Source organism: Gossypium arboreum, chromosome 12 (assembly GCF_025698485.1).
Source record: "Gossypium arboreum isolate Shixiya-1 chromosome 12, ASM2569848v2, whole genome shotgun sequence".
In the NCBI taxonomy this organism is placed as follows: Eukaryota; Viridiplantae; Streptophyta; class Magnoliopsida; order Malvales; family Malvaceae; genus Gossypium; species Gossypium arboreum.
This window is the reverse complement of record NC_069081.1, coordinates 107,102,522-107,112,507: the sequence shown is the minus strand read 5'-3', so window position 1 is coordinate 107,112,507 and position 9,986 is coordinate 107,102,522. Positions and strand designations below refer to the sequence as shown.

The 9,986-nt window shown below is 34.5% G+C and overlaps 1 non-coding gene across 1 annotated transcript; it reads left to right on the top strand.

The window, feature by feature from the left end:
- Positions 1 to 4,940: 4,940 nt before the first annotated feature.
- LOC128285906 (small nucleolar RNA R71) lies at positions 4,941 to 5,047 on the top strand. The gene has a single exon (XR_008276453.1). It is a non-coding gene; the product is annotated as a small nucleolar RNA R71 (small nucleolar RNA).
- The last annotated feature ends 4,939 nt before the right edge of the window (positions 5,048 to 9,986 follow it).

Here is a 9,986-nt window from a genome sequence, read left to right as displayed (position 1 = left end):
AATTTCAATTTATGCTTTTCAAAAATCAACTCATATTGCGAGAGGTGAGCTGAGCCTCGGGGCACGCCGAGGTAATTTTAATTTCTGTTTTTCAATTTCTGCTTTTAATTTCTGTTTTTCAAAAATCAACTCATATTGCGAGAGGTGAGTTGAGCCTTAGGGCACGCTGAGATATTTTCAAATTCTATTTTTATCAAAAAAATCAACTCATATTGCGAGAGGTGAGTTGAGCCTCGGGACACGCTGAGGTATTTTCAATTTCTGCTTTTCAAAAGAATCAACTCATATTGCGAGAGGTGAGTTGAGTCTCGGGCTACACGTCGAGGTCCTTTGAAATTCTGTTTTTAATTTCTTTCTTTTTTTTAAATTTATATGTTTTAAAAAAATCAGCTCATATTGCGAGAGGTGAGTTGAACCTCAAGACGCTGAGGTGTTTTCCATTTCTATTTTTAATTTCTATTTTTCAAAAAAATCAACTCATATTGCGATAGATGAGTTGAGCCTCAGGACACGCTGAGGTAATTTCAAGTTTTGTTTGTCAAAAATCAACTCATATTGCGAGAGGTGAGTTGAGCCTCAAGACACGTTGAGGTATTTTCAATTTCTGTCTTTCAAAAAAATCAGCTCATATTGCGAGAGGTGAGTTGAACCTCAAGACGCTGAGGTAATTTCAATTTTTGTTTGTCAAAAATCAACTCATATTGCGAGAGGTGCATTGAGCCTCAAGACACGTTGAGATATTTTCAATTTCTGTCTTTCAAAAAAATCAGCTCATATTGCGAGAGGTGAGTTGAACCTCAAGACGCTGAGGTGTTTTCCATTTCTATTCTTCAATTTTTGTGTTTCAAAAAAATCAGCTCATATTGCGAGTGGTAAGTTGAGTCTTGACTCACACACTGAGGTATTTTCAAATTTTGTTTTTCAAATTTTGTTTTTCCAAAAAAATCAACTCATATTGCGAGAGGTGAGTTCAGCCTCAGGACACGCTGAGGTATTTCAATTTCTTTTTTTTTCAATTTATGTTTGTCAAAAAAATCAACTCATATTGCGAGAGGTGAGTTAAGCCTCAGGTCACACGCCGAGGTATTTTCAATTGATTTTTTTTTTAATTTATGCTTTGCAAAAATTAACTCATATTACGAGAGGTGAGTTGAGCCTCGGGTCACATACCGAGGTATTTTCAAAATCTGTTTTACAAATTTTGTTTTAAAAATCAACAAATATTGTGAGAAGTGAGTTGAGCCTTGCTCACGTGCTGAGCTATTTTCAATTTCTGTTTTTAATGTCTAGTTTTAAAAAGTCAATTCATATTGCGAGAAATGAGTTAAGCTCAGGATCACATGCCAAGTAAAGAATAAAGACTGGAATTAATAGAAGACACAGATTTTATATCCCTGAAGTTACAGTGAAGCTAATTGAAGTTGCAGTGGAGCTGATCGAGGATATCAGATCTTGCCTTTTTAAAAGTTGCAGAAGAGAAGACCACAAACTTTATCTGACTAAAGCAATGGAAGAGCAGATTGAAGCTGTAAATCTTATCTTTTTGAAGTCACATTGGAGTAGATCGAAGCTACAAGGCATATATTAGAAGATGCAGTGGATTTGATCAAGAAAACAAGATACAGTGGTTTGGAAAGAGACTACCTGGATGAGAAGAGCACCAAAAAAGTCCATACTTAGTAAGACCGGGCAAAATTGGCCTTTCTTTGTGTCTTTGCTTTATTCCCGTTACACGATAATAAGCAAAGAGGGGCAGCTGTTGTAGGCCAATTTTAACCCATTTACATCAAAACCCAATTTAGCCTTACCTAACCCACTAAAATTAAACCCAAAACCCAAAATCTTAACTACCCAAAGCCCAATTTACATCAAAACCCCAATGGCCCAAACCCTAAGCCCAAATCAAAATAAAAAAACCTAACCCACAACCTAAACTTTTCTCAACTAAATCCTAGCCTTTGCCACCACCAACTCCACTAGTCACACTTGCTCTACCACCAACTCCACTAGCCACACTTGCTCCACTACCTACTCCACTAGCCACACTTGCTCCACCACCACTTGTACCTACAAATGAAGACATAAACAATAAAAAATATTTTGTAAATGGCTATATAAGCCTTCTCATATTTTGTATTTAGGAGAGGAAGAAGTTTTGGGGGACAAAGTTATTGTAAAGGATTTTTGAGAGGTTTTTTGAGAGTAATCAAGGAGAAGAGTTATTGTAAAGGCTAGTTTTTGGAGAGAGTAGTTTTTTTGGAGATTAATCAAAGATCAAAGCAAAAGAGGTTTCTTCATCTATTCTCGTTTTAAGTTCTTTATTTGCTTATCATTTTTTCTTTCAATCTTATTTTGTTTCTTTTATTCGAAAGTAAAAATAAAAAGAGAAGCTTATCCATTTTACCGAAAAATTTTTTTGAGGTCCCATTTGATGTGTACTGGTGGCACGATGGATGGTGAGCATGGTCCTAAGGATCGGACGGTATTGACCTTGTGGCCGAAATCACCCACTCTCTCCTCTCTCTTTTTTGTTATTATTATATTTCTTAATATTATATTATATATATTCTTTTAATATATTAGGTATATTCTAAATTCTATATTACGTATATATATATTATACTATTTTATGTATATATCTTTAATACTATATTATTTATATATATATATATTTTATATAACATGTATATATTTTAATTATATTATGTATGTATTTTTTACACTATATTATGTACATATTTTAATATTATCACGTATTTATTTTTTATATATGTACATATTTATGTAGTATTATTAATAGTATTGTTTTTAAACATCATTGTTATTTCTAATATATATATATTATGTACACCTTTTATTTCTATTTTATTTTTTATTTGTCAATATTAATTATTATTATTATTCTAATATTTTGATATTTTAATATTTTATATTATTCACATCACTATTCGCATTTTTTACAATAATATTCTTAGATTTTTTTACTATCATTTTAGAAACTTTTTACATTTTAATTTTAAGAATAAGGCAATGTACCGATTTTAACATTAAGTCATTGATTTCATCGCTATGTTGGGTGAAGTTAGTCGGCTCGTGTTAAAAACGGGATATTCTTCTAAAAAACCAAAAACTTACAACTTCTTATTTCCTTCAATCGGATCACACTTAAATGTCAAATTGAATTCGTATTTTTGAAAATCAAGATAACACGTGTTTAATAAGATACCAATTTTCGGCGTGCGAGGGTGCTAATACCTTCCTCGTGCGTAACCGACTCCCGAACCCAACGTTACTCTAGCTTTTGACGTAGACCTAAATTCGGCCTTCATTTTTGTGTAAGAATAAGTTTTCTTTTCTAAAAAAGGATGATTTATTAGGTGTCCGGTCACACCTAGAAAAAAGATCGGTGGCGACTCCCTTTTTTAATAAAATCGAAAGTCGATTTTTAAATTTTCAAATAATCGCCTCAATTATCGACCGAAAGAGAAATTTTTAAGTTGCTACAGAAGTTTAATCGTGTCATCTCCTACACGAAGTATCAATTCACCTGTGCCAACATCTATAATAGTTCTAGCAGTTGCTAAAAAGGACCTTCCTAATATTAAAGGTACGTCAGTATCCTCATCCATGTCTAGAGCAACAAAGTTAACTGGGAATATAAATTTATCAATTTTGACAAGCACGTCTTCAATAATACCCCTTGGAAATCTAATTGTTTTATCTGCCAATTGAATGTTCATCCTAGTTTGTTTGGGTTTCCCAAGACCGAGTTGTTTAAGCATTCTAGATCAACCAAAGCATTCTTAAAATTTAAACTATCAATTAAACAAGGAATAGTAAAACTCCCTAGATCTTTCAGTTTGTTAGGTAGCTTATTTTGTAAAATGGTTGAGCATACTGCGTTTAGCTCCACGTCTGACGAATCATCTAACTTTCGTTTATCTGTTAAAAGCTTCTTTAAAAATTTAACTGCATTTGGCATCTTCGAAAGAGCTTCAATAAACGGTAAGTTAATATGTAATTTTTTTAATAATTTAAAGAATTTACTGAATTATTCGTTTGTGTGGTCTTTCGTTATCGCATTGGGGTATGACACACGAGGTTTATACTCTTTGCTTGCATCAACCTTACCATTATCTGCAACATTGTCTTGCCTCAGTTTCGGTGCATCTTCAACTAACCCTTTATCATTGTGCACAGTAATGGCATGAAGTTGCTCCATTGGGTTAGTTTTAGTGTTACTTGGTAAGCCACATTGTGGTCGTTTAGAGATTAATTTAGCAAGTTGTCCTATTTGAGTTTTGAGCCCCTGAATCGACGCTTGCTGATTCTTAAGTGTTGTTTTGGTATTCTGAAAATGAGTTTCTAACACCGAGATGAATTTTGTGAGCATCTCTTCAAGGTTCGGTTTCTTCTCTTATTGGTAAGGTGGTTGTCAAAAACCTGGAAGATGTTGTGATCTTTGACTTCCTTGACCATCCCACGAGAAATTGGGATGGTTCCTCCAACCGGCATTATAAGTGTTACTGTACGAGTTATTTTGAAGTCTAGAATTATTACCCGTATAGTAGACTTATTCCTCCTCGGTGCAAGAGTTGAAGGATGGATAATCTGTGTTGTGTACTCATCCTCCGTTTGAATCACACCTTATCACTGGATGTACCTGAGTAGAACCATACAAACCATCAATCTTTTTATTTAAAAGTTCTACCTGGTTAGATAGCATAGTGATCGTGTCGAGGCTAAAAACATCAGCTGCTTTTTTGGGCTTCGTTCTCATGACTTGCCACTGATAGTTATTCAGTGACATCTCTTCAATAAATTTGTAAGCCTCTTCAGGTGTTTTGTTATTTAAAGTTCCACCAGCGGCTGCGTCGATAAGTTGCCTTGTTGAGGGGTTCACACCGTTGTAAAAAGTCTGAACCTGTAGCCATAGAGGTAACCCATGGTGAGGGCACCTTCTCAATAAATTCTTGTATCTCTCCCATGCGTCATAAAGAGTTTCTAAATCCATCTGCACAAAAGAAGAGATATCATTCATCAATTTAGCCATTTTAGTCGGCAGAAAATATTTAAGTAAAATTTTTTCGGTCATTTGCTCCCAAGTGATGATTGACCCTCGTGGTAACGAGTTCAACCACTGTTTAGCTTTATTCCTTAATGAAAACGGAAACAATCGAAGGTGAATGACATCGTTAAAAACACCATTAATCTTAAAGATGTCACAGAATTCCAGAAAATTTGCTAAATGAGTGTTTGGATCCTCGTCCTGCAAACTATCAAACTGAACAAACTGTTGTATCATTTGAATCGTGTTAGGTTTCAGTTCAAAATTATTTGTAGCAACAACAGGTCTAACTATACTTGATTCAGTTCCTGTTAAAGTAGGTTTAGCATAATCATACATAGTACGAGGAGCAAGATTCTGATCTACTGGATTTGCAGTAACCACAGGAGGTAACGGATTATTCTGATTATCAGCCATCTCCTCGGTGTTATTAGTGTCATCCTCGTGCCCTTCTTCTATGTATTGTAGGCTTCGCTTTATTTCTTCTCAGTTTCTACGAGCTATACTCTCGATCTCACTGTCAAAAAGCAAAGGTCCTGACGGGTTCCTCCTAGTCATAAACTGGAGACACCTGCTAGAAGCAATTAAAAAGAAAAATTTAAATTAAACTAAAAGCAAAAAGTAAATTGCAATAAAAGTAAAAATGACTAAAGTAATAAAAATCAAGCGTTCCTAATATCTTAGTCCTCGGCAACGGCGCCAAAAACTTGATGGTCGTGAAACTAACTAAAAATTCGACTTAAGGCAAGCGCACCTATCAAACAGTAGTATAGTTATATCGTATCCACGAGGACTAAAGGTACTAGTAATTACTATCTTTTTATTATCTAGTCTAAGAATTAAATGATGTTTTTAAACTAAAACTAATTATCTAATTAAGTAAGATTACGACAGAGATTAAAGTTGGAAAATATTTTTTAGAAGACCAATGGAGAAGACAATACCCAAGGAAGAATCCACCTAGACTTCACTTATTACTTCTGAATTAGATGATTTGTTCACTTGACTTAGTCCGTATAAAGCCCTAGTTTATGTTATTATCTCTCTCGAGACTAAAAACAACTAACTCTAGGTTGATTAATCGAAATCTCTTTCTAATTAAAACCCCTATTATCGCATTAACTTAATCTATGGATTCCCGTATTAGATTTGACTCTAATTCGGCAGATTTATGTCGTCCTATCTCTAAGATTGCATACAACTCCGCTTAATTATGAATGATCTACTCTTAAACAGGGACTTCTGCTCCACTAAATAAGCACATCAAAAACCTGAATTAATATTCTAGAATATTAAAGCAAGAATTAGAACTCACAATTAAGAATAAAAATAAGTATTTATCATATAACTCAAATAGTAATAAGATCCATCTTAGGTTTCATCTCTCTTAGGTATTTAGGGAGTTTAGTTTATAATAATGGAAAACATCTCAAAATTGGGAAAACAACAAAACATAAAGAAACCCAAAGAACTTCTAGGGAAATCAAATGGAGATCTTCAGTCTTGAAGTAGATCCTGCTTCCGAGCTGATTCCAATTGCTATCCTTGAGTATTCTCTGCCTTCTACTCTATGTGTCCTCTTTGATCCTCTTCTAGGGTGTTTATATAGACTTTGGAATGTCCAAAATAGCCCAAAATTGACATTTTCTGAATAGAACTAGACTTTGGCTTGACAGGGACACGGCCGTGTGCCATCCCCGTATAAAGGTGCTTAGGCCGTGGGCAATTCTGACTTGGTTTAATGTTGACACAGCCATGACACACGGGCGTGTGGCCTGCTCGTGTGTCACACACGGGCGTGTGGCCTGCCCGTGTGAAAATGGCTAGGCCATGTGCAATTCTGAATTAGGCCCAGATTTGTCCCTTTTTGGCCCTTTTCATGCTCTTTTGCTATCCTAATCTCTCCTGAGTATAAAACATGAAATTAAAGGATTAGGAGCATCAAATTCACTAAATCTTATGATAAATCATCCAAAAATATGCCAAGCATGGGGTAAAAAATATGTATATATTATGGTTTATCAGTGATATGTGTGAAAAATTTCGTGTGAAAATTTTATCGTTTGTGTGCTCGATTTTATAAAAAGACTTAATTGCGTAAAATGCAAAAGTAGCATGCTATAAGGTAAAAGTGTCTTTTGGTTATGGATTATTAAATGAGAGGTCCTTATGTTGTAATTAGACCATTTTTGGTGGATATAGACATAAATGACCTTGAATTATGTGTTTTATAATGGTTTTAATTAAGGTTAAATTAGTCAAATGTTTATAAATGATATTAAAATAAAAAGAAAAAGAAATTTTGTTCATATTTTCATCATGTTAGCCGAATGTTGATAGAAAAAGAATCAAAAAATATTGCTTTAGGTTTTTGTACTTGTAGGCTTGATTGGTAAGTGTTCTTTGCTCGGTTTTTGATAATTTTTACGTTTTTGAGATCGTTGCTTCGTGTTTTAGCTAGCCCATGCTTTAATTTTCAGAATTGATGATGAATTTGAGATTTTCCATTGTTGATAGCTTGATGATTTTTGTGTTTGATGATGAAAAATAAATATATGTTGTTAGATTGTGATGTTTAATTAAGTGATTTTTAGTAAAAATACCTATTTAGGATTAAATTGTGAATTTTGTAAATTGAGGGGTCAAAATGTGAAATAAATGAAATAAATATTCTGCTAGGGACCTTAGTAAAATTTGGCCAAGCTTAGGTGTGGTGAAATTATGAGTATTTTGTGTTGTTTTGAAATAGGGACTAAATTATAAAAATGTGAAATGTAAGGGCTAATATGTAAAAAGGCATAATTATGTGTTCCGTTCGAATTTAATTTAGCCTGAAAGTCCCGTACAAACCATAGAAATAGTTAGGATACATATGTCATGACATAGGATTCCAATATGTGATTTCATATAAGACCACGTCTGGGACGATGGCATCGATTTGAGATTTACATGTAAGAGACCATGTCTGGGACATTGGCATCGTATATGATTTCGTGTAAGACCCTGTCTGGGATAGTGCCATCGATATTTGATTACATGTAAGACCTCGTATGGGACGTTGGTATTGTATGAGCTTTTTGAGCTATCCAAGTATCCTTATTGATTCCGAATGGTTTAACAGGCAATGTTGAATTAAGATCGAATGTGAAATCAAGCTAAAGGGTTTAGGTATGTGTAAAGTTAAATGTTCATGAAAACAAGGTAAGTATAGTATTTGAGATGGTGACATGAACTATGCATGTTAAAGGTATGATCATTATGTACATGAGATTGTTCATATTCGACCATGTTGAAATAATCATGCTAATGTTCATTTGATAATTTATTTTCTTATGACCTACTAAGCTTTTAAAGCTTACTTTGTGTGTTCTTTCCATGTTTTTAGATCATCAAAGCTAGCTCGGACTCTAGGATCATCGGGAAACGTCATCGCACTATTGATCATCTCATTGGTATTTTGGAAGCTTTGTATATATGGTATATGGCATATATAGGCTAGTGTCATCTTGATATATTTTGAGTTGTGGTTTTAGCCATGTGATTTGGCTTGTAAATGTTGATGTGAATATGGCCATTTAATTTGGCTTAAGTTATGTGTTTGTTAAGTTAAATATATGGTGTATATAATGCCTTATATGTTGGCTTATTTGGTATGATAATGTGTTGGTTAGTTTGATTAGTTGTTAATTGATGTGCTTATGGTTGAAAGTTAGCATATTGTGGTTTGATTTGAGATGACTATATGGTATATGTTGAATTATAAAATAAGTAATAAGTTGATGGATAAATACATTTAGTAGTTATGTATTTTTAATGTTTTTGGTATAATGAAATGGTATGTTTTGGTTGTGAAATTGAGTAATTGAAATGGTTGATATTAGATGGTATAATATGTGGTGAATTGGTATGTTTTGGCTGTATATATATGTTTAGAAATGATGCAATTTGATGTGGTTTAGGTATGCATGAGGAAGGTGAGAAATGTGACTTAAACCAAGTCTATTTTCACTCTAAACGGTTGAGCACACGGGTGTGTGGTTCGACCATGTGTGACACATGGCTTTGGTACACGGCCGTGTGTCCTCTAGGGTACCTTACGATTTAAATTTAGTATACCTTATAGTTTTGACACGGCCTAGACACACGAGCGTGTCTATTGGTTATGTGGAGCACACGGGTTGGCACATGCGTGTGGTCGGCCGTGTGACCTAAGTCAGTAACCTCTCTAATTTTTCCACGGCCATGGCACATGGGCGTGTCCTCGACCGTGTGGTGCAAGTCACTATGTATGCCCTGTTTTCACACGGCCTGTAACACGGTCATGTCTGGTAGCCGTGTGAGGCACACGGCCTGTTCACACGGGCGTGTGACCCTTATGTCTTTAAAAATTTTTTATGTTTCCCAAAGTTTTTGAATGTTATCGGTAAAGTCACGAACCCCTTCTAAGCATGCTCGTAGAGCCGTATAAGGGACATTGTGAATGTTTTGAATGAATTTTGATTATGAATGCTTAAGTGTATGTGAATGAAGTGTGTTATCTGGTAATTCCTCGTAACTCCATTCCGGCGACGGATATAGGTTAGGGGTGTTACATGCCACACGACTATGTCTCTTCTGTAGCTTAATTTTGTAATTTCCACATGGCCACAATCTGTTACACGGCCTGACTACATGGTTGTGTAGCACCCTCCACATGGTCTATAGCATCTCACACGGCCGTGTGCCCTTATTTTTAAAATTTTATAGTTTTGACCTAGAGTTTTATGTTTTGTTCAGTTTAGTCTCTCATTGATTCCAAAAATGTTTTAAGCTTTTAGTTTTGTTCAATTAAGTCCCTAATAATATGATTTATGTTAGAATCCATGATTAATTGAATTATCATGGTATTTATATGCATAATTGCATAAATTGTGAACAA